The sequence below is a fragment of the Lineus longissimus genome, chromosome 6 (genome assembly GCF_910592395.1).
Source record: "Lineus longissimus chromosome 6, tnLinLong1.2, whole genome shotgun sequence".
Classification (NCBI taxonomy): domain Eukaryota; kingdom Metazoa; phylum Nemertea; class Pilidiophora; order Heteronemertea; family Lineidae; genus Lineus; species Lineus longissimus.
In genome coordinates this window covers 16,386,876-16,411,302 of record NC_088313.1, presented here as the reverse complement: position 1 = coordinate 16,411,302, position 24,427 = coordinate 16,386,876, and the positions used below count along the sequence as shown (strand labels likewise).

The following is a 24,427-nucleotide window of genomic DNA, read 5'->3' as shown; positions in this document are numbered from 1 at the left end:
GCGGATTGTAGTAAATGTCAATTATTATTAGTCTGAAGTGAATCACTTACACAGTTCAGACGAGCGTGGTCCAAAACATTAAGCAAACATTATAGACCTTTATTCGTTATCATAAAGGTTACCGCTTTAACGAAGTTCACAAAATTTCCGCTTTAGTCGTAAAGTGATAATGAAGACAAAAATATATGTAAAAGGTGAACAAAGTCATTGATAACATAGCCTTTCTTGTATCTCAATAATTCATAATTTCCTCTGCTTTGTTCCTGTCTTCGCTTATCGATCCATTGTCTCTTCCTCATAGCTGAAGCAACTTTATCGACACTGTCATAAAATCCTTTGAGATATTTTTAATTTCCGGCCAAGATGCCTGTCCACGATCCCAGTGTTTGCCAAGATCCCAGTTCACATTAGAAGTAAAAGTGGTGTTGTACCTGAATGTTCTGGGGTATCCCTGCTAAGTATTTTGAAGAGGCCGCTCAGACTTCTTGATTAGATCCTTTACACATCATTCCGCATTCTCTTTTTAACAACATCCGAGGTCGAACTTGCTTTGTTATTTCTTGTGCATCTGCGAGCTCCCAAGAAGTACATAAATGTCAGCCCCCGTACCCTTAACTCTTTATTAATCCACCTTTGTTCAGCGGCAAATTGACAAAATCGCCTCAGGCATGCACCTGAGATCTCATAGCACTTAGTTAGTTCGGTGGATCTCAGGTCCCCCAATACTTATAAACAGCCTTAATTGCTGTCTTTTGCCCTTCAAATGGCAACAAGGACGAGATCGTCATTGCCGCACCTGCGAACGATCGATAGACGATTACGGAATTGGTAAGGTGAAAGCTTGGTGTTAGTTCCCTTCCGTTGGATCTTGTGAATTTCACCTGGAGATGATTTTTTTCCGATTATCGACTTACTTTCATATTACAAACATCTGTTGATAGCCAATATCGGATGAAATAAATGGATCCCCTGACCCTGTTCTTGGTCTTAAAACAATCCGCAAAATCTGTATCGATCATTCCGAGCCCACTGCTTTCGAGCCTCTTCACCATAAACAACACAGACTCTGTGGTCAGATATTGGGCAGCAGCCGAGCGTGTTTGGATTTTGGGTATGGAAAATCAACTGCCGGTGCCCCTTCTCAATAACCCCTTTACAACCAGGTTCTGAATTATTATTAGAAGCAAAGGTATTGGTGACGTGTGAACACCTTATATCAAAAGCGCGGAATTATTTGAAATTAGACGAAAATCCGATATCCCAATATGGCAGATAAAAGACAGCCATCCGATGGCATTAAAAAACTTAGAAAAATCGTTCGTGTTGATGAGCGGAAGAGGGGAATCTGGAGAGCGATACATGGCCTTGACAAACAAAAAATGATTGGAAGTGTTAAATTTTGTCTCATTATTCACTATTCAGTGTTCACAGTGACTTTTTGAGTTTTATCTAAGCAAAATAGCTTCTTCTCGAGTTCAGACTTCATTGACTTAACTGTAAGGTTCAACCCTGCTGGTAGTGAGCAAAATGCTAATGATGTAGTAAACAAATTTCCCATAGGTCCAATCTAACGCTCAAGCGAACATGAAATGGACTCGTCAAAGTCACCAAGCGTCATAAATGCAACTTAACCGACTTTTTCCTCGAACATGCACACGCAATGTCAAAATCATTGAAAGAAATATCGTTGTCTTGTTCCAAAACATCGTCCGTTGTAAGAGGTTTGTTTGTGACAGTTGAAGAATATGAAGGAAGATAGACATGACTGCGACTCTAGTTCAAATGAAACAGTGCTTTCCAAGAGATATTCCTCAGTATCATAAAATGGCTTTTTCATCCTCGTTCACTTGTTTGGTGATATCTTAATCCTTACGCCAGCCCGTAGTTAAAACGCAAATCATACCTCTTGCAAAATAAAATGATCAAAAAATTTAATGTTTGCAATAACCAGGCTCGCTCCCTCAATTCCCCAATACATCCTGGACATGTATTTTTTGTTGTGCGACAGCCTGTTATCATCAGATTATGATCCACACCCACACACTTGCCTTAGCAAAGTATGTATTTGCGATCCTTTTCAGCACTCCTGAGCTATTCCGCGAAGGATATCATCGAATCGATGTGTAATTAAGCTTACCTAACTATATACGGTAAATCGTGTCAGCTTGTATAGGAGTGGTTTGAGCAAGGAGACGCAATCGGAAATTAAGCAGCTTCAGAATTTTCCATAACAATCTCTTTAGTGTTTTTTGCACTGTATGGCCTGCCGTATTTCACTGGATAAGACGAGCTCCGAGATTTTATTGCGTCAGGGTCATTCATACGAATATATATACAAGATGGAACCACTCTGGTCTTTGCATTGTTTACGATCCTAGATGATCTCATCAAACGTGAATTCTCTCATCTCACGGAACCAATCGGATGTTTGCATTGCTTACGATAATAATGCTCTCAACGCATATCACAGATACAAAATTGAGTTATGTTCGTGAAAGCTCGAGAGCATAAGATAAATGGATAATGAGAACATTTCTCGGGTTTTTAACCTCCTTGGTCGTTTGATGGGGCTAAATGATCTGAACTTGTCGAAAGGATTTATATTTGACAGTGTGCTTATCATAACTGTGTCATTGAGCGAGTGCGAGGATCTCACTCAAACGTGTTCTGGTTTCTAACATGCATGGTTGATGTTAGCCCAGTTAAATTGCGACCAGCAATGTTTCCATTTGTCTTGCACAAGCAATTCTGTAAGATCTCGTCGTGAAGATTGAGATTCCGGTCCAGTACAACCACTCATGGGATATCTCCACTCACAAACACACTCGTTTGTTTTTTTATTTTATTTCTTTTACTCGCACTTACCGAATAAAAGATTCACAATACGAAACATTTCTCAACTAGAATAATTCCGATGCATAACCTTGGATCAGAATGGAAGTACAGTTCTTTCGCTTAAGATTCAGAAAGGCACACACTTGCCATGAACCTTGCGTGATAGCAAGCCCGGAAGCACTTCAGAGATATCGCTGGCTGTTCGTTCGTAAGAGTGGTTCAGAACAAACCACAACAAAGATCCGTCATACGTGCTTTTTCCAGTTCTTAACATTTTTGCTCGAGTCGTGCCAAGTGCAATTTCTGACAAACTGTCACATTTCCTATTCCTTTATGTGTTATACGAATGAATATGTTTTGGATGCTTTTAGCGCTGAGTCGATAGCCTTGTGTAAGTGCACTAAAATACTGTATTTCTCAGTTACAGTGCAGGAATTGACGGGGTCGAAAGATATGATGTTCAAGACAAGTTAGCCAATATAAGTTTAAGTTTAAGTTAGCGTTAAGTTAGAGACAAAGCTACTTTTTGAACGACCCGGCCGGGCATTAATAGAGCCAGTATTAGTGTGACGAGGCGAGATTAAGGGTTATGATGGACACGGGTCTGGTCAAAAACACGAAAGCAAAAATAACACTGAGAGTGTAATTTAAAATGATAAATTTATTTTAGAACGAACAATTAGTACAATACAAAACAGTGGTGGCAATGCCAAGATAGACCAGCTGTACACGGCTGCTCAGAACACTGATGTTTTGGTTGCAACAATGCCAGCGCACGTCCCTACACACAGATTATGAGCAGGTTACTTGTCGCTACAACACAGCGTCCCAGCCAAAGCTTCCTTGGTCGACGCATAGTCGTTGTACACACAGCACCATGCACCACACTCCGCTGCAAGAAAGACCAGTATACAGCTAGTCCGCAAGTAGCTCTCACACAACAGGATCCGGTTGCAGCAGTGCCTACACAGCTAATCCTCAAGGCCCCCCGCACACAACAAGATCCCTACACACACACAGCACCATGCACACTCGGCTGCTAGCCTCAGACTGCCTGTTCCAGTTAGTACACATTAAAAACAAACAGTCAGTGACAATAGGTTCCATTCAACTCGCAGTGTTCATTCAGAGTGCGCTATTCAGCTCGGTGAACCAATGTCACTACTGTCACAATACACACGCGTAATGCCTGAGCTGACAAACAATAAAAGGCGGTATTACACAGGGCATGAGAGTAACCTATTTTATTTATTTATTTATTGTGTGGCTTCTGCAAGGGAGAGATTTAACATAATCACAAATATCACAAATATTGTATTTAGTAGATAAAAACTGTAGAAAACTGCTATGAGCTTAGAGTAGAAATACAAACATGAATAGTTATCTGGCGCCTATACTGGTTTCGTGAAAATGTAAATATGTAAAGTATGGCCAAGGAAAGCCGATTGGCTCTTAGATATAGCTAGCTAAGGCATTCCTTATCGTGAAATAATGGTTCTTAGGGAGCCAACAGGTGCCCAAGGGCGACCTTGGCCAACATCATGACGTGGCACCCAGTAATGGCAGATTGTGTCATCACGATTAGGTATATTGTCCCGTAATGCCGACCGCCCCAGAGGTATTGATCAATAAAGATTGCATTTCTTACGCAAGGATGGTTCCACAAGGCCCCAGCTTGCTGTTCGGATGCATTGGACAACCACTATATGATGATCCAGTACACTCGCAAATATACATGCAGAAGCATGCCGCAAATCTCGATCATGTCGAACGTGATATAGTGGTTGTTTTCGAGCGGTGTTGATTTCTTGCCTGTCATATACTACCGGTAAACGTATAATTCGGTACCGATGCGTGTACTGGGTACAATGTATGTCGCGGAAAAGCGATGTATTCAGAGTACGCTGCCGATGAATGTGGTATGGACCTTTTTTTGCTAATGATACGTAACCAGGATATCCTCCCTGGATCTCTTAATTGAGTATGCTTCCGAAAGTATGAAAGGCCTATCCTTGTTAACGTTTGATAAGTCAGCTATGGCTTACCGATCAGATTATCTGTTTAACCCTACCACCGACCTACAGGGCCGCGTTGGCGATATATTTTTTACATGTATATCCTTATTTTTCATAGAAGATTACCGCAGGGCAATAAGAATAAAATATCGTGTAACATCCATACATAACTGATAGATAACTGAAATATTAAATCAGTTGGCTGCTATTATGAGAACTCACGTTCAATTACCAAAGTGAATGACTGATTACTGTGAGATTTTAGAAAGGAACGGCATGTGTTTTATAAATAAACTGCCGGTGCAATTTTAGATTACTTCTTTAGATTTTTTACAATCCAGAGATAATCAACCCTGTACCACACTGCGACGGAGAATTTTAAAATTCCATTAAATGCCCTGCACCATGCCTCTAATCAGACCAAGCAAGTCACACAGGAATCGAGTTTTCTTCCGCTTCCACGGCGGAACCAATAATCCAAGATTTTTAAAATCGGATTCTATCGGAATTCGGTAAAAAATGCACTTAAATTTATCCCTCGCGGCTGCATTGGAAATCCTGTGCCTAAATACGGTATTGGATTGTAACTTTTCCATTAATTTGCGTCATAATTATTCTGGTGGCAGTCAGGTTTCAAATTAATTTCAGGCGAGTCAATATTTGAAAATTATTCCCTTGTCTACCCTTGTGGTTGGTAAGTTGAATCGTTTGGCCAGGGACTTGATAATTAGTACCTTGTTGACTTGCTTCGCTCGTCTTCCGTCCGCGCTGACTTTCTGGTTGGGGTCGGATCGATTTGGTAACAGTATGATGAGATGGGTCACTCTGTAACTCCAGGGGAATGATTCTGTGCTTGTATACCATTTAGATAATCGATCACTGACGGCACAGCGAATAGTTGGCGAATGCTTCCCACCTGCGTCTCCCGCCCGAGAACCCACGAGGAGTAAGGTCATGCATCCGGCCCGAGGCCAGGACGTTGTGTGTGCAGGGTTTGAATAACTGCAAGTTACCATTAACGGTTTATATCAACATTTTTTTCCCGACGAAGAAAATCAAAGTCCTTTTTATTATTACTTGGAGCTACTAGTTCTTTCCTCCGATATCGCGTTGAAAAAAATATATTTTGCATATCACCAGCAAACATGTGTGTGCATTCGATGATGTATTGGGTTGTTACGCCGTATTTTAGATAACGAGTTTTGAATTATTCTTCGCGATATCAATTTCCAATGCAGGACGCGATATTCACATTGCTCTCGTGATAAGATCCGCCGACACGGCTTTTTGTATCTTTTTTACGTATCAGTAAATGATTATGTAGATTATGCGGTTGGGGTACGTGAGCATTTGAATTCGATTTCTGTCAGTGGCAACCTACCCCTATCTTGAAATTGACAGCCAGTGTAAAAGTTTGATCAGAAATGTTCTCGGATAGAATGATTGGGAAAAAAAGTACCATTCTCAATGCGTTTTTAATCTCAATCATATATACCCTATGGAAGCATATACCATAATACGTCAGAAAAAAAGGTAACGGACCTTTTTTTCCAGGGGGACATTTTCTATTTCTATACCGGTGCGGCAGTCCCAACCCGAACTCCTTATAACCCCAATCTTTATTACCTTTTGATAACAACGAATTCCGAGATCACGAGATTGCATTTGACTTGAAGTGATTTATTGAGATTACATAGACCGGACGGCAATCTTATCCGGGCTTGATCTTCTTCGAATAGCACCAATTTGGCCGTAACTCTTCTCCGACAGACTGCAATTTGCGGTCATTTTCCTAACAATCGCCCTTATAATGTATCGCCTGACGATATCCTATTCTTCGCAAGGTGATCCACACCAATTGAGAAAGATCACATGTATGAAACTTAGGTAAATGCATGTGTGAAGTACAGCTTCCTTCACCCTTCATAAGCTGAACCAAATGTCTTCCTTGCGGGTTCCATTTCACCGATGTTGGGTTAGGTCACATGTACATTAACATGTATATTGAACATCAGATTGAAAAGCATGCCATTACCCCGTAATTAATATGACTAACATAAAACTAATGCAAAGTCAGAAATCAGAATTTGTATTGCCTAGGTCCCTTCCAGCCGATGTTTATCAAAGCTGGACGATATGTATACCAATCGATAACTATTGCCTTTTGACTGTCAATTGTTACGGCTCACATTGATTTATCTTTGTTGATATTCGTGACAGAGTAATGACGGATTCGAGCGACAATTCCTGTTATTACGGGACAATGAGGAGTCTAAAAATATATAGGGTGTCTCGAAATTTTAAGATAATCAACTCGTTATCGGTTAATAATTACGTTCCTGTCGTCAGCGGAGTAATGATGTTTGCAATTGGAATGGGAAGCGGTCAGTTCCTTATGTTAATATTGTCATACGGGAGAAGGGGGCAGGGATATTGCTCCAACCAAGATCCATAACTCATATATCAAAAGCTGCCGACGTATATACCGTAGGAGCAACCTCGCAGTGATTCAGCACCTTTGATTCGCCGTTAATAAAGGAATTCGCGCCTTCATGCCCAATCCACGTTCCTTTGTCTTTAGACAAAGCCCTCTCGCACCAGAGATAGCACAGACTACATCCTATCGCAACCCCATCACGACACTCGCGTGATGGTGGATATACCTCGCTTTAAGCACACCTTATCTGTCTTCCTCAAATGCACTTTTTTTATTTTGGACACAAGAGCTGCCTTTTTTATTGATCTTCAATCACCCGAACTCCGGCCACTTGGTCGCATGTCCAAGTCAAATTCGGGTCTTAGGAATTCTGTTACCGGGTCGATATGTCTGACTTGCCGGGCCGTATTTTTGCGCGTCTGACATTTTCATTTGCATAAATGAATACTGATTGCGATTAATCAATTGGCGACGAAAAAATGACCCGATAGTGGCAGACTTTTTTCAATATTTCGCCCGCTGCCTGCTATCATCTCAGTTTTTGTGCCAAATCACGTTTTCGATGACGGCAATTTGGTTTTGACAGAAAAGTTTTAAAAAGGCAAAAAAGGGAGATCGATATAAACCTAACGTGACATATCATTCAAATGCAACGATCCTTCCCATCTCCACATTTGTCTTGTGAGGATGAGTAATCATTTCGACTCGAGTCCTTGACAATTTCAGGTATGTTGCTTGCAGTTCACTAATTGATACCGCGATCAGTCACGAATCATATTCTAAACGACCTCCTCTTACACCTGATCCCTTCCTTCTATAACTCCCTAATCAAACCCAACGCGTCTACATCTCGCAAAATGAGCGTTTTACCTCCATTCATTCAGTTATTAGCAGGTGTGGTAATCAACATCAGAGCGTCCTCGAGGTAGATATCAAGGATATGCCAGCTAAAACGTCTGCCAATTTGGATAACAAGGTTATAGCATCTACCAAGAACAAATCCCCTAACATAGTCTTGGCGAGCACCCTATTATTCGTCCTACTCCACTGGGACACAATCAGGTCGAACACGGCGTTTTACAAGATAACCAAACAACGGATCCGCAAGATTTCCTATAATTCATCGATATTTTGCAGTTAAATCCATTTGACTGAAGGAATTTCTATACTTTCTGATAGGGGTGTTACTGGCTCTGCTACTCTCTTGAAAATAAGTTGTTTTGTATTTGAGAAACCCTGAAGGCTCTTTCAGCAAACACGAATATGCACCCCGTGGTTTATCAGTGAAATGAAAAAAAACTTATGGTCTTTGAGTTAAATTAAAATATCAAAACCCTTTAAGATTTAGTTGTGTACTATACCAACGCAATATATATACATGTGTATTGCTTTAGTTTCTTTAATTCATAAGTTTGGTTCTGTTTGCGCTTAAGTAAATACATCACAGTGATTAACTTCTTGGTCTCTTCCAATAATTGGTTGACACAGCGTTGCATTTCACGATACATTGGATTCTTCATGGCTTTGAACTCTCATCTGATTTCAACTTAGCGCGATATTTTGTAGCTAAACCGAACTTGAGGTCAATGTAGCTAAATCGATTAATGTCGCCTGAGTTTCTTCATTTCGGATTATTGAGCTGAACATCTGCTTCATGGAACACGGCAATACTTTATAGATTCGTCAGATTCTTTGCCCATGAGCTTTGTTGTCAGCAGTGCTTTTAAAAGTTTGAATACTCCCGAGAATATCTTGACAACCACTGAATTTTTTATTCGTCTCCGCGGGCATGTACATGTATGTACCTTTTTACCACCATGACAGATCATCTCCTATTACACTCCAAAAATTAAATAGTAAATCATTTACCATTTGAAGTTGTTAACGATACGTTTACCAATAAGTAGTTAACATAACTATTTTCATAGTTAGAGTAACTACTTGAAATCATAACAGCATGAATACTTTTTTACCATTTCAAGTAGTAAAATCAGCCAACCAATCAGAATCACTGATTTTGTGAATTAACCACTTGAAGTAGTAAGCTTCAACCAATCAGAATGCGCCCCCAGACAGCAGACGTCCAGCGTCGATCGCCGCCATTTTTAACCCGCTTCAAAAGCCAAACTTCGTTTTCGCTGATCTTTGAAATGGACGTCGAGGAAACCTTGGCCTCATGGGGGATGGGAGAACTGGTTAAAGTGTTCATGGGTAAGATATAGCTTTTGTAGATATTCTTTTTTTCATGTTTCCGACAGCAGAAAAGACATTTTTTTGACAATTTTGTATAGGCCTAAGGCAAAAAAGAAAACGCGCACCATTCGAAACCTGTTTTTATCTCTTTTTTCTTCAGTTCTCACGACGCATGCACAAAACATTTTTATCACCAGTTCGATAGGCCTGTAGGCTACTCTATTACATGTATTAATGAAGAATGCACTAAACTGGAAAAAGAAGAAGTTTGTAGGCGATGTGATAAGTAAAAGACAACTTAAAAAGGCCCGCGAAAGTGCGCGCCCGTCAGCGCTCTTGTGATAATGCGAGTGCGCGCCATGAAGCAAAGTGTCGCACTCTCGATTTAAGAACAAGTTTCAAACAGTTTTATTCGATTTTAGTGCTAAATTTTATATGAACATTATTGAAAATTTGTTCCGAAGTATCAGTAGAGCATTCGCGCATTACATGCATTTAATGAGATACTCGTTAGTTTGAATATTCCCGCCGAAAAAGTTGACGCAAGTGTAAAGTATTTCCGAGAGGGTGCACTCGGATCGAGCTCAAAATCGATGGCGGAAGTCGCCGGAACTGTTGACGTTTTATACTGATCTAAAATGCGATCGATTTCGACCTCATTCTGCCAAATGTTCCTTTTCCAAATACTTGCGAGCAGAAATTGTTGTCTCATTATAGCAGAGTGTCAAATTCACGCATATTGCGTGAAATGTCTTGCTGAAAAATGCTTCGGACACAGACGCTTCATTCAGAACAGATGATGATTCATTCATTCATGATTTGCATGCACTGACCCACCACCTACAGTGTATAGGCTACAATACATGTACATATGTACATGTAGGGCCTAGCATGCGAGGCCCTACATGCAATGTACATTATAGCCCTGTTAGTGGTGAAGCCTGGCCACCATAGGCCTAAAGGCTTTGAAATGTCCACACTGAATTCAGTCGAAATCCACTGCCGAGACCAGAAGGCCTACTGGTCTGACTGGTCACTCGTCGTGAGACTGTTCATTCAATCTGGACGTTTTGATCTGGCAGTCTGGATTGGTCAGTGTCTGAATTGTCTGCAGTCTTATTGATAGTTGTAAGTTTTGCAGTGTAGTTTGCCTGAGACATATGATCATCCAGGACCACCAGGTCCAGTCGGTGTTCAGTAGTGTAGCTTATTTAATTTTATGTATTTGGAAAGAGAAGTTCGTTCTGTGGATGCTTTCTTGGATCCTTCCTGTCCTCTACTAAATGTCTTTATGATTATCTACCAACTCTGTATTTTTAACTGGTTAATATCGAATGAAATGGCCGGGTCGAAATTGAGTACTCTTGTAGATTACAGTGAATAACAGTACCTGGTACATTATCGAATTGATATATCGGATCTCAGTAGGGTCTCCCCATGATCCTTTCCTTTTGCAACACAATGCTTGCCTGCATTAACAAGAGTGGTAGGCCTAGATAGATGGAAATTCTATAATGCATAGGGTTAATTCTATAATTTTGACGAAAGTAGGGGGGGGGTCATAATTGGTAGTATTGATAGTATTGAAAAGTCTCACAACAGGATGTACCAAGATTAATTGCTGGTTTTTCAACCATATGCTAGCGATAGTGCGCAGCAGTGGTTGTTGAATGATTGTGGTTGATGAATCTTTTTGTTCCAAAATTTGTTTTATTGATTCTAAATTGGCTGCTAGTGCTACAATTAATTTTGCACAGGATGTTGAAAATACTCCAAAAACTGCAAACCATTCCATTACATGTCTGTCTGTGACACTGTGACAGACAAGCCGCTGAGAAGGGGTGGTGCTTTTGGACTACAACGTTTTTTGTGTCCATTTTGTGGGAGTTGATGGTGACCTAGGTTTTTTTCTTTTTTTTGTAGAATTGAATCCTGATCAAACCAAGAATTACTCTATGGAAGCATGTCAGTATTGACTGGCTGGCCTGTTGTCATCAATTACTAGTACTTAGTATACGTAATACCACCAGATTAAGCTTAAAGTATGGCAACCTTCATTTTTGCATGATTTTCATTTCATTTAGGACTACATCTATTTTCAGATGAAGGCATTGATGAGGAGGCATTTTGTATGTTGGACGATGAAATAATAAAGGAGCTGATTCCAAAAATTGGTACCAGAATGAAGTTTGCAAGGAAGTACCGCAATCTACTACTATGTAATAGTCATGATAGTAGTCTTGGGGTAAGGATACCAGTGTTGAAGATGATGTTAATGATGAAAGTGTTGGTAAGACTTAAGTACATTATTATTGTTCAAGTATCCCTTTTTTTAAGTGGCCATCTGACATGCAATTTGTATGACTGTATTTACTGCATTTACCCCAATTTTGTCTCAGATGCCTTGAATTGATACCAGAAGCAAAAAAGATTCTAGTGATCCAATGAGGAACCAGCGAAACTAATCCATGACGTGGCGCTGATACACAACTCAGTCTTGACGGCGTCATTGAAAGCGAGGCTAACGTTAATTTCCATTTATTTTGGAAAATACTACAATTTAGACCAATGAATGAATGGAACCAGTACTGCTAACTGAGTATCATTTCCAAAATACATTATAATGGTTATTTTCCAGTGGAACAGAGTGTAGTTGCAATGCAACTTCTACCGATCATGCTGCCCCCCAGGCCAACAAAAGGTCATAGACCATCCGTGACTGAGGCAATGTCGTCGTTCATACAGTTCAAGCAGGTATAAAGTTATTGCCTTCATGTAGTTTTTGCGATTTGAGCATGGCGACCTTGAATATTGCATACAGATTTTTGATTGTATCATAACAGGGCCATAGTTTTTTAGTAGATGACTAGTCTAGAGGGGTCTTTGCTTACATGTATATTACATTAGCTTAATTGTCTGATAGAAATTGATTTGTCTTGCAGGTGACAACAAATATCCCCTCATTCCTTCAGGACCTCCCAAGTGGAGCTGTGCAGCCCTTCGTGTTGGCTCTTGGGGATAGAACCTCTCCAACTCAGGCATTTCTTATCATTGAGGTGAACGCTTTAGAATATCCGACACTGCTGAAAGCCGTTGAGGCCTGTTTTAGGCTTTGTATGTTCCTGACTTAGAATATCCTACTGGACTGCATTATTGTGTGGCAATTCATTGAGGACTTTGGTGATCTCTGATGAATTTCTGTTGTAAATACATGTAGATGTTAATCAGACTAAATCTGCTAGAGTATAAAGAGGAAGATCCTTTGATATTTGCAAAGGTCTGGGCATTTATAGTGTGAGGATACATGTATCTTGGGATTACCGTATAGGGGCAATGTATCAAGGGGTTATTCTCCTGAAACAGTTTTACTGTTTTCAAATTGAATGAATGTGAGTAATGAATTGTTAACTTAATTGATAGATTTCTGCTTAGATGCAATTTGAATGTCATGAATTGAAAACTATAGTTAATGATAAATTTATGTTGCAAATACATGTAGATGTAATCAGACTAAATCTGCTGACTTCTACTTTAGATTCAATTTGAATGTATGAATTGAAAACTATAGTTAATGATAAATTTATGTTGTAAATACATGTAGATGTTAATCGGACTAAATCTGCTAGAGTATAAAGAGGAAGATCCTATGATATTTGCAAAGATCTGGCCATTTATAGTGTGAGTATATCTTGGGATTACTGTATAGGGGGCAATGTATCAAGGGGTTATTGTACTGAAAACGTTTTACTGCTTTCAAATTGAATGAATGTGAAATGAATTGTTAACTTAATTGTCATTGATAGATTTCTACTTTAAATGCCAGTCACAAATTTGAATGTAATGAATTGAAAACTATAGTTAATGATAAATTTCTGTTGTAAATACATGTAGATGTAATCAGACTAAATGCGTTTAGTGTTTGTTTTTCATTAAAAGGTAATTCTTTTAGTGACAACATGGTTGTGTACCCTAGCTTAAAGAAGATAACGCCGTACAATAAGTCTTGATCTCTTTGAGAATTAGTTGTACGACGCTATCTCCTTTAAGAAATACAACCCAATGATGGGATCTATGACCCTGGCAATATGTAGCAAATGCACTTTCAAAAGGCTCTTTGGACATCAGTTCTATCACTCATTGTTCTCACACTGTCCAAAATACTGGTTATTTTGGACCCCTCATAATGAGGAAATCCGGGCCTCCTTGCTGCCGATATCAAGTAGACGAACAGGTGTCGGCTTGAGAGAAACAGTAGCAGTTACAGCCCGGATTTCCTCATTATGACCCTAACTAGCCCATCCGCCAAAAAGGGAGCGACAAGTACATAATAGTTAATCTGGATGGATAAAGTAGTAAGGATCACTATCAAAATGGTTCAAATTGAAACTATAAAATGGTTAAAAATCAACTACTTATGGTAGTTACTTTATTAACTATTTTGAAATAGTTAAAATAACCACTTATTAGTCGGTGCAATACTAAGCCCCAAAGTAGTTACCATTTAACTATTAATAGTTAGTTTTCACCATTTAATTTTTGGAGTGTAGGAATGTAAGGAGAAGGGCAAACGCCTACTTATCTCACACTCTATTAATCTGTCTTGCTGAGTATGAGTACTCTTGACATTTGCAGCATGATGTTTTTACTCCGCCTTTCGCTTACCCTATCGAGCCCAAGTAATGGTGGGGTTTTTATAACCATGCAGGAGATCATTGTAGTGGTTGTCTGGGGAAATATTTCGCGTGCCCTCTATCTGGCGTTAAAGTGGCCATCGCCTAAATTTAGCCAAAACCAAGCTTTTACTAGTTATTTTTTGAAGAAGTGTAGACAATTTCGCGGCAATAAGGAAAGAAACATAAAATATCTCGTAGTTATTAATGACAAGTACAAAGATAGCAATATGACGAATTACAGTATACTCTTCTTGATAATAATCGGTGAAATAAAAACTGAAAATTCGACTCTGGATTAACTTATTCCGGTGAAAAAAACCAATCACGAGTTTGGTAATTAATTCTGTATTCTTTTGGCATTGATACTTTTTTTTTCTTGCGCTCTGCTGGACGTTTCATCAAACCGATTGTTATTCATCAGCGCTCGAGCATACTTTGAGAGCCATCATGCAGGAGTAGGAAATCAAGAATGTTGTCTCATATCAACTCAAGCAAGTTTTTTTTCCACGGGGATACTTTCATACGAGTCTACTGCATCCATTCGCTTGTGGTCTACTTGTGTCTTATAAAGTATATTCCTAACGGGACTTTTTTATCTCATCTAGTTAATGCTTTGAATTAATTTGACAACCTGAATTCTCTAAATCAATAGATTTTCCTTTACAATTTCAAGGTCGTAACAAATAGGCCGAAGACTGGATAATTAAACATAAACACTGAAACTAAGACATAGCGATATAATTTAGAAATTAGGCTTATCCCTGGGCTAGTCGCCTGGCATGATCCAATCTAACCTCTTTTTTTCGACCTAGGCTAAAGCTGCGTAAAGGATTTACGCGCGACAAGTTGATTGATGCGCTCCAGAGCTGCAACACGCAAGTCACATGACCCTATTGACCCCATCAAGGCCATAAAGCCAAATGACCCGATTGAATTCATCCAGAAGGCGTGAAATAATACTGCGCATGGCTTCCTTCATCTATCGTTCAGCCGCTGGCATGGCTGGCATCCTCAATGGTACGACACATGATATAATACATCATATTCGATCATCTATTCGACTTGCAGATGTCATACAATGTGTGGCTCGTTTCTCGTTCAGACCGAGGACTCATTTATAACGCTATGGCGATTTATAAACTAGATGGTGTTACAGAGGATAGCTGATCAGTCGTGATTGTGCTAGGTTTGAAAGGTGACCTGCGCGGCCATGCGGGATCAGCTCTGCAGTATCTTTTGCGAACTCCTGTTATGTACCCTATTATAGGTTACCATGACTGAAAAGAATACAGCCTGAATTTGGGGGAAGGGAAACTATCGCAGATGCTGCATTTTTTGAAGGGGTGATCAAAGAATGTCATCAAAAGATGTGTCTTCAGAAAGGGTTTGGCTGGGCGACAATTCAATGTACAGTGATTCATCCAATCCCGAGTTTGCATATTCTGGCCTTTGGCTCCCGTACTAAAATCTATATGATGTGTAGTAGTATACATGTAAAAGGCACACACACTTCACACACACGGCCGAACTCTGGGGGACATGCTGAGAACAATACTTTTTCATAGGTCGGTTATTCCCACAACCATTCGATAACTAGAATATGGTCAGGATAGCGAAAGTCTTGGCGTTGTGTAGTCAAAGAGGCGTACATGCATGACCCCTCTTTAGTCAAGAAGGTCAGAAGGTCTGATAAACACACTAAAATCAATATTGCTGCACTTAATCGTGTCTTGAAATAGCTGCCCTGGCCATATTGTACTTTATCGTCTCTAAGAGTCTCGTTTTGTCCATTATCGGTTATTTTTGGCCATACTACAGCAACTGTGGAATTGAGCTTTCATCAACCTGATCCTGTTTCCCTTAATGCGATTGCTCTCATGAGAGTCAGATTAACCTTTACAGTCTTGGAAACCCACGCCGGTATCGTAGGAAAAACTATTGTAATATGACACGGGACCGGGCGTCGCGAGTTATCTAGTGGAATGAAGGATGATTACTGGAATGGCCTATACTAACTTTGATCAATCGGCAGATATAATTTTTTATACTCCTTAATAAAGGACACAACTCGTTGGGTTCTTCGCTGCTTGAAATATTGAGAACATTTAAGCGATAAGACGTGATTGTACAGCTAAGTGCACAGAAAGGTAAAAGTCTGCGAGATCGTATCACAGAGGTATGAAGCAAAACAAGGGGGAAAAATAAAATCTTTTGGTAAATAAACAATAGTCTCAAGACTTCGGGGACATGTCCTCTCAGACATATGCATCCATGTGCTTCAAGCTTAATACAGTGTACACTCAAATAAGGAATTCGCTAGACGACATTCTACCTGGCGTTAAAATGATTGATTCGTGATGTCTGGCTGGTTTATCGAAAATAAAGCTGTCTCCGTACATGTCATGTGTGCTTTGAAGTAGATATTCAATCTTCCAATTCAAATCGTACTCGATACGGAGCTGTCGTGCATGTAGCTAACTGGCGTTGTAGCCTACTGCTGATCATGTGATGGTATTCCCTAACATGTTCGATCGTGCTCAGGATCATCCTGACAATATCCAGCCATTTCACCCGACACATACTTACTCCCTTCGGAAACATGCGTAAGGAGAAGTCGTGTTGTAGGTCGTGTTTGCAAGAGGATGGCATTTCCTACATGCCCCCCTCAACAAGCCAATCAGCAGTAGTATGTGGGAGACTGTGGGACGAATTGACCTTTTAACCTGGTTTCGTGTGACTTAGGAACATAAGTCACACAAAACTAGGTCAAAAGGTCAATTCGTCCCAAGGTAACCCACATGCTACGACCAGCCTCTTTCTCGCCCAATACATGGGACTAGGAGTAGGATCGACTGACCTCCCGATAACTCTGTTTGCCGATTTTGCTGGCTGAATCGGCCAGTAGTGTCAAGATGCATCAATCATTGGGAATATTCTGACAAGCTTGTTAGAACTGTCATTAATCTAATGAGATCAGGCTCCTATTGGGGGTCAATATTTGTCAGTAAGTGACTTGGCAGGCCGTATGTCAATTGCGTTGAGTGGTTGTGCTCTACGATAACCAACACGATTCGTGCTTATAATTATGTTGGTAGACTATTCCATTCTATTTCTACTCCTTATGAAATTAGCCTTTTCAATAATTGCTCCTAGTGTAATAATGCAATATCATTTTTTATAGTAACACTCCAATGATGGAGCTGCCAATTCACAGTCTTCGATGCCCATGTCATGGCATGTACACATGATGTACACGCATCGCATGCGCATCGATGTGCAAAAAAATCGCGAGAATGCCACCCAACAAAGATGCCCATACAGAGCACCTTTTTTCCACCAGAACTACATTGCTGGGCATTGACATATCCTTGAAAGCATTTACATTTAAAAACGATCAGGAAATACTCCGAATCTACGATGATAACAGAGAAATTTGCACTGGGAGCGCACTTACGAATAGAGGACGTCCAACTCGAGTTTACGAGCGAGTACGAGTGACCACTTGGGAAACCCCCGCACTGTTGATGTCGTAAAGCGCAAAAATGGAATCACCTCGTACTCGGAGTCGGAGTCGGGCGTCTGCTAATCCTGTCTATTGCCTGAGCAGTCACGAGTTGAGATGTTTACTGATACTGTGTATTAAACCTTATTCGGTAGATATGCTATTGGTGTTGGCTCTAAAGGTATGATTCTACTGCGAGGGTTTTCCGGCTGCGACAAATTACTTTTGGCACTATCGTTACCCCGGCAGTACATTATTCACAAGAATCTTATAGGTTCTTAGTTAAGATCTTAACTAAGAATCTTGCAACTACATGTTCGTGTAAACGGACCTGAATGAGAGTTTAACTAAGTATGCTGTCGGGATTTTCGACCTTAGTTTACTTTCAGCTGTTAATGAACTATTATAACTACGTCGCTTTTGCCAAGCCTTCCATCATCATTGAGTCCTTAATCTCACTTTGCCGTACGTTTAATTAGATTCCTTGTCGATATTGTTAGTTAATTCTGCAGAGCATGCCATCTGAGTGATATTCAAACCACAAATGAGTTCTGATCGTTTATCATCCTGAATATCAAAGAATTTTGCATAATTGCTTCAATTTTATTCTCAGAGAAGAATATTGAGTCGTTTATAACGTCTTTTTTCATCAAAAACAAGCAATAAATTACAATTTGTCTGCATCCTCTGTGCTCAATCTTGACCAAGTCATTTGGTTTGAAATGCTAAGATTATTGCCCAGTTTGTTTGCGACAAGTTTGGACACAGCCAGTGCGATGAATAGATATGTGGAAACTTATTTTACAGCAATAACCGTTATTTACTGATAGTGTGGGCAAATATTATCTTTACAGAAGAACCTCGTGGTCAATACTTAAATATGCAATACTTGTTTAAGAAGGATGTTTGTTGATTTGATTTGCATCATGTTGCTTCACTCTATTAGGCAGGACTCATCCCCAGTATCTCCAACATTACAGAAATGAAGATAACACGACGCAAAAAGCGTCAGATCGTCAAACTTTAAAGACACGACCACAAACATGGTTCCTTAGTTACTAGCTTACTTTTCACCTACTTTTAGTTCTTCGAAACGTGTTTAAAGTTAGACTTTAAAGAGGCTTAGACATGCCTTACACAGAAAAAGTTTTATCTATTTTCCATTTTACTCCAAAGAACATTGTCGCTCATAGCATGGCATTATCGAATAACATGCATTTTATAGCAAATTGTGAAATTGTTTCTTACATCGATAGTTGTCATGGCTTTTATTTGTTTTTTCGAAGTCTTTCCGAGATACTAATGGCAAGGATGTTCTTGCCTTGTCTCCCCTGATACTAAACATTGTGGTCCTTTATATTTTGATGCTTTTAGAGAACGTGTTTCATTTCTCTGATGGAACCAAATGATTTTTTTAGATCTAGTTTCCAACATGGCATCAGAATGGTGTTCTAAACTTGTCAGAACTAAATCTGTAACAAGTACAAGTACGATTATATAGCAATTTTCAAAACGGGCTTAGATGTTTATTAGAAATTTGCGTTCGTCTTCTCTTCTCGATTCTTGTGAGACATCGAATTTCACTAGGTTTTTAAAAAAAATTACATTTCAGTACGAAGGTAGAAAAATGTTAAAAGCTCTCTTCTTTTACGACACTTCTTTGGAAAACTGTAAACTTCCTTGGGGTTTTTTTGACAGAAATTATGTGAAAATGAAAAAAACAATTAAAGCCATGCCAGCCAGCCATGTACACAGCTAGACTTTGCAATGAGTTTAAGTTAACAGTGTACTGACTAGACAATCAGCCATAAAAAAATGTGTCCGTGCAATTAGATTATTCTAATCTGCACGATTTACTTAGGAAAATCGTTATAAAATCACTGAATTTCCAAGCAACTGTTGTCTCCTCCGTGTACCACGACAGTAGACACGGCAGAGAAGATAGCCTAATTTAAATGCGAAAGGGGAAGAAAATATATATTACCAAGAATTAATAAACACTATATAGTCTCATAAATACTTGATAATACTCTTCCTAGTGACTTTCATAACAAAAGTATGAACACACCTTTATCGCGAGCATAACATACACAATGACGTTACGATTACGTCATACAGTTTGGCCCTCGGTCACATAGCCATCTAATAAAGTCGTTAGAGTAATATAACAATTAATGAAACAAACACCTTAGAGACAAATACTATCAATAGAAATACGTCGGTTAAATGAATCCATTAACGGTACTAACTCCATTACCGAACTTTTGTAACTCAATGTATTCTATCAATAACAAGAAGACTACCCTTTGGATGATAAAGTCAGTTAGTCTCTATGGCTTAATTGCTACAATCTTTGCGGGGCATGAATGGTTAAATATAGCTATTAAGTCTAGTTTGGGTGTGGATTTGATACTAATTTGGTGCAGTTTAAGTTATTTTCACCTTTCCATCCCCCACCCACTGAACCTCTGTTGGTCTTTAATGGAAGGCACGCAGTTACCATCGCTTTAAGTTCTTAGCATTCATGGTGTGGAAATACGACCTAGACTTTTCTCGTCCGCCAGCCGGCGTTGTTTGATATTGAAGAATGGGTGTTTTAGCAGCAACTCATTAGTAGGTCATTTAACCTAAAAATGACACTTCCCGCAGGAAAAGCCTCAAAGGGCTGTGACAATTTAACAGAGTTTTGCTCGAAAAGTGTCTCGTTCGTGTAGTGAAGTTCATATTTTTAGATCATTTTGACTTTGAAGTTTAGGATAAACTGTAACATTTTCATCAACTGTTGCATTTTCTGTGTGAAATCACAAAAAAAACACCTGAGTGAAATGTTCTTGAAATAAACTAAAGGGTGTCAAAGGAGTAACCAAAGCGTATTTGAAGTCTTATCGTATGTTCATTATCGCTGATAAAAGTGCACATTATCCATTGATAGTGTTTATGGTATAGATGAAGAGAAAAAGCAGTAGTTAGGCGGGGTTTTTTATGCGCCAAGACGAACAGGAGATTGCACCTGATAAAAGGAAAAACCGCCAACACATTATACTGCCAACGCCTACCGAACGTAAGACCTGTTTCTGCTATAGTCCATTTGTTTATGTTTGTCCCATCGTTTCGGGCTTTGGAGCGCAAACAACTGGTTTGGATGTCTTTAAAGTATGGTTTTTATCATTACGGCAAATCTACGCACGAGAGCTGAGATTTTGACCTGCTAGAGGTTCTACACATTTTACTTATTCCGTGAGCACAGCACGTCGACTGTCTCATCAGGAATAAAAATGGAAACTAGAAGAAGAAAATGTCTCACCAATATTGCCATCGCAAAAAGGACACCTGTGTAGCATATAGATAACCTATCAATATTTCACCACTAACACTCCAAATGAACATGACAAAGGCATATGGATTCATTCATGTTTCATTACCCCTTTTAGCCACTTGCATGCTATGATATGTCAATAACGTATCGGTGACAACTGGATCTTGTTGGGAAAATGGAAGTGCACGTTTTGCCTTCGCCTTTACACTTACAACTAAAACAAGTAGAGGCGTTTGGAAAGCCTATTTTTATGATAGCTATTAAAGACTACAAACCGCCAAAACCTACTCTCCAAAATCGTAACCTCTGCTACCAAGAGTGTACTTGACCACGGACCTATCACATGACCGTTCGTTACGTCGCCTCCACTGCGCTGCCCATGCCCTAAGATCATGGACGAGTGCCAGGGGAAGTGCGGCAAGAGTTATCGAAGAAGCTATTATGTGTTGACACCGTCGATACATGTCATCGAATGTTGCAAAGGATCATTGGGGAATCGATCACGTCAGATATCCGATTACTTCCAGCTGGTCTCGATGTCCTGAGATCAGATATTGATCTTGTTATTTGTTTTGGATAAGTGGAATGTCTCGGGCTTGCTGTAAACCTCTAGATTTCTGCGCCTCCTTTATTTTGTAATTTGCGAAAATTTCTAGAAAATATGTTTTAGTTGGATTTGTATTGAATGATTTTGGGCCTAGGGGATGATAATTGATAACGTATTGAGGAGAGGGGGCGGGGGCGTAATCGCCCTGTCGCTCCTTGACAATTGCTTCGAATGACTCTACCTCTGAGTAGACTAGTATCAGGATGGTATCAGATTGAATTCGGTTACTTGCCGGAATTGTTTTTTGCTGTCAATTTCATATGCGTTTCTCTTGAATAAGATTTCACCCATGAAAAGATTTTAAATAAGTTTGCCGTGTTCAGCTTTGAAATAAACGCTTTACTTAGTATTGCTTTTCAAATCATTCAAATCCCGTTGTTTCTCGTTTGAATTCGTAACAGCTCGACTGACCATGAGAACAAAGTTCACTTAAGACGATATTGCTGTTTGATTTTCTACGTATCCAATAAGATCAGAATTTATTGGATCACTCCAACAACGACAAGACGTTTTTGATGTTTACATCTTTTTCCGTGTTTCGGTACATTGAAGAATTCTACTACTGGAAATGTTATCCAAAGAAAATGAGTAAATATGGATAAGATCAGTATGGATTGATTGATGTTCGACTTAGTTTCGACTATCGAACTCGCCAAATCGTTTGTAGATATCGTTGTGTGATGAGTTTGTGAAACAACTTAAGAAAGTTATCCTGAACTCGCCTTCGCAATCAATTCGACTTTAGATCGCCAAATTTTCACGAATTGTACGAAATAAGCTTTAAGTTCGGAAATAAAATCGCGAGATGATTTTTTTTTATTGGAAAAGCTGAAAGACGTTTCGATATCCGCCAAATGTTTCGTCACACCACTTTATTCTGAGAAGTTAGGAGTGTTTTCCCCTTAAAAGAGCATTTATGACTTTTGTTTTACTATTGCAGCAGCTGAACACTTTAATTGGATTGGCAAACACGCTAAAATCTACTTACAGAATCGATCAGAAGCTATTATCATATTCTATGAAACAATGTTGTCCTCCCATATAGGTTTGCCTGTATGCTTCTTGCCTTGTGACGAAGTTGTAATGGTAATGACAGTCAATTTCCGCAAGGTGTTTTAATATTCCTGATATCCGTATCGCCATTAAACAGAATCTTCTCGCTGCCTTGAGCCGTTCTGACCTCGCGAAGGTTCAAAGCGCAGTCATTCTAATAATCCTGCTACTTTTAACCAAGATTTTGATATCATCACAAGGAAAACATCTGAAGCTAAGACAAATATAATCGAGTGATCTTTATGGGAATAGCCTTGAACTCATGATGGGAAGGATAAGACATGGGTTTGAAAGGATAGAAAAGTTGATCTCGGGACATGAACAAACTTGGCCATTTCGATTAAACAGACTTTTCCATAGATGCAGTGATTATCATTGACGTCATTTGGTGCCAGTGGAGATGCGGTTTGATCTGAATAAATCTCATCAAAGATTAAAGAAGAATGGTCAATGTTGATCGTGTCAGCAAATATCTTTAAGAAGTCCAACACACTTCCATTCAGAGTTGAAACACATATCTTAAATAAGGTCAAAGCGATCAGATGACGTTTATTTGCCCGTGCCGGTTAAGGCATATCAACCGTTATGAAAGCTACCCTCGCATCGAAACTTCTTATATACAGAAAATAGTTATTTCTTACTTGGAAAAAAACAAGTGTTCCCAGATTATTGACATATGTTAGGCTGTTCAACAAGTCTTGATAATCAACGCTGCAGATGACGGGAAAAAATTACTGCTGTTAGGTTTTACAGTGATAAAGAATGAGTGTCCACATCTCGTCCAAGATCGTTAAGAAATAATGGTCATTAACAGTGCCCAAGGCTGTATTTGATCAGACACGTTGTTTTCGTTAATGGTAAGCCACGAGCGGAATAATTCTTCCCTGGTCGTGGCCTAACCGATCCTTGCTGATTTTTTTCTCAGCTCCGCCGCAAGGAGGTTTCTTTGATAAGGAGGAAGAGGCGAACCAAGGCTGGCATGAGTATTTTTTCAATTTTTCCTGTATGTATTTGTGCCATTAACTGCCCACTGCGTTTCTTGATAGTTCACCCTGCACACGACTTGGCTGTATTTTTGCGTCAGACATTAATGAAGTGGTGATCATGATTGCCATAAAGGAATTCCTTCTCTTACTCAATGTTCTGAGAGAATTCCACTCTGTATTCATAAGGTATCTTTGCCACGTACGGTGTACTTTAAGGCATCTTCCAAGATCCCTGTAATTGAAGGTATCTTTGCATAGAACACCGGCGCAACTTTTATTTTCCGTTTGCTCTCAGTCTACCTATTCGAGTCGCCGGCAGAATTATTCAAATCTGTGGCCTCTTCAATTAATCACCACAGTAACAAAGGTGTCCTCCGTTCCCGCCATTCTTCCTCGTCATGCGAGGGTCACGAGAGAGACCAGCAGGCATGGCGAACACGGTCAATAAACAAGTCCACGACTCAAAGGGTGATGCTGTACGAGGGTTGCAACATGGTTGGTTCATTCATGCGTGTTATAGCCTCCAGTAGCTGGCGTAGCCTATTTTAATTAACAAGGTCTACCCTGATGATATATATCTTGTCGATCTTGTATTTGATCTGACAAGAGAGGAACCCTTTTGTAACGCAAACTGACTAATCACAAGGTTGTGAGGGGAATTTTGATTGTCCAAGATTAAGATGTGAACATTCCAAGCAATTATGTAGCGGTGACACTTCATCAGCTTGCTTTTGTTCTTTCTGATGTCATCTCTTGTAACTTAAGAGAGAGACCATTATTATGCAAACATGGTTTAATGGTATAGATGCC

The 24,427-nt window shown here is 39.6% G+C and overlaps 1 protein-coding gene and 1 long non-coding RNA gene across 5 annotated transcripts in view; both read left to right on the top strand.

Annotated features, from left to right (window-relative positions):
* LOC135489742 (neuropeptide F receptor-like) overlaps positions 1–24,427 on the top strand; it is a 103,848-nt gene that overhangs the window by 24,607 nt on the left and 54,814 nt on the right. The window lies entirely within an intron of this gene.
* On the top strand, positions 10,067–13,369 carry LOC135489797 (uncharacterized). 3 transcript variants are annotated; one of them, XR_010447228.1, is made up of 4 exons: positions 10,067–10,608; positions 11,583–11,725; positions 12,119–12,234; positions 12,423–13,369. It is a non-coding gene; the product is annotated as an uncharacterized LOC135489797 (long non-coding RNA). The 3 variants fall into 3 exon arrangements; XR_010447227.1 differs by lacking the exon at positions 10,067–10,608 and having other exon boundaries at positions 10,675–11,725; XR_010447229.1 differs by lacking the exon at positions 10,067–10,608 and having other exon boundaries at positions 10,675–11,770.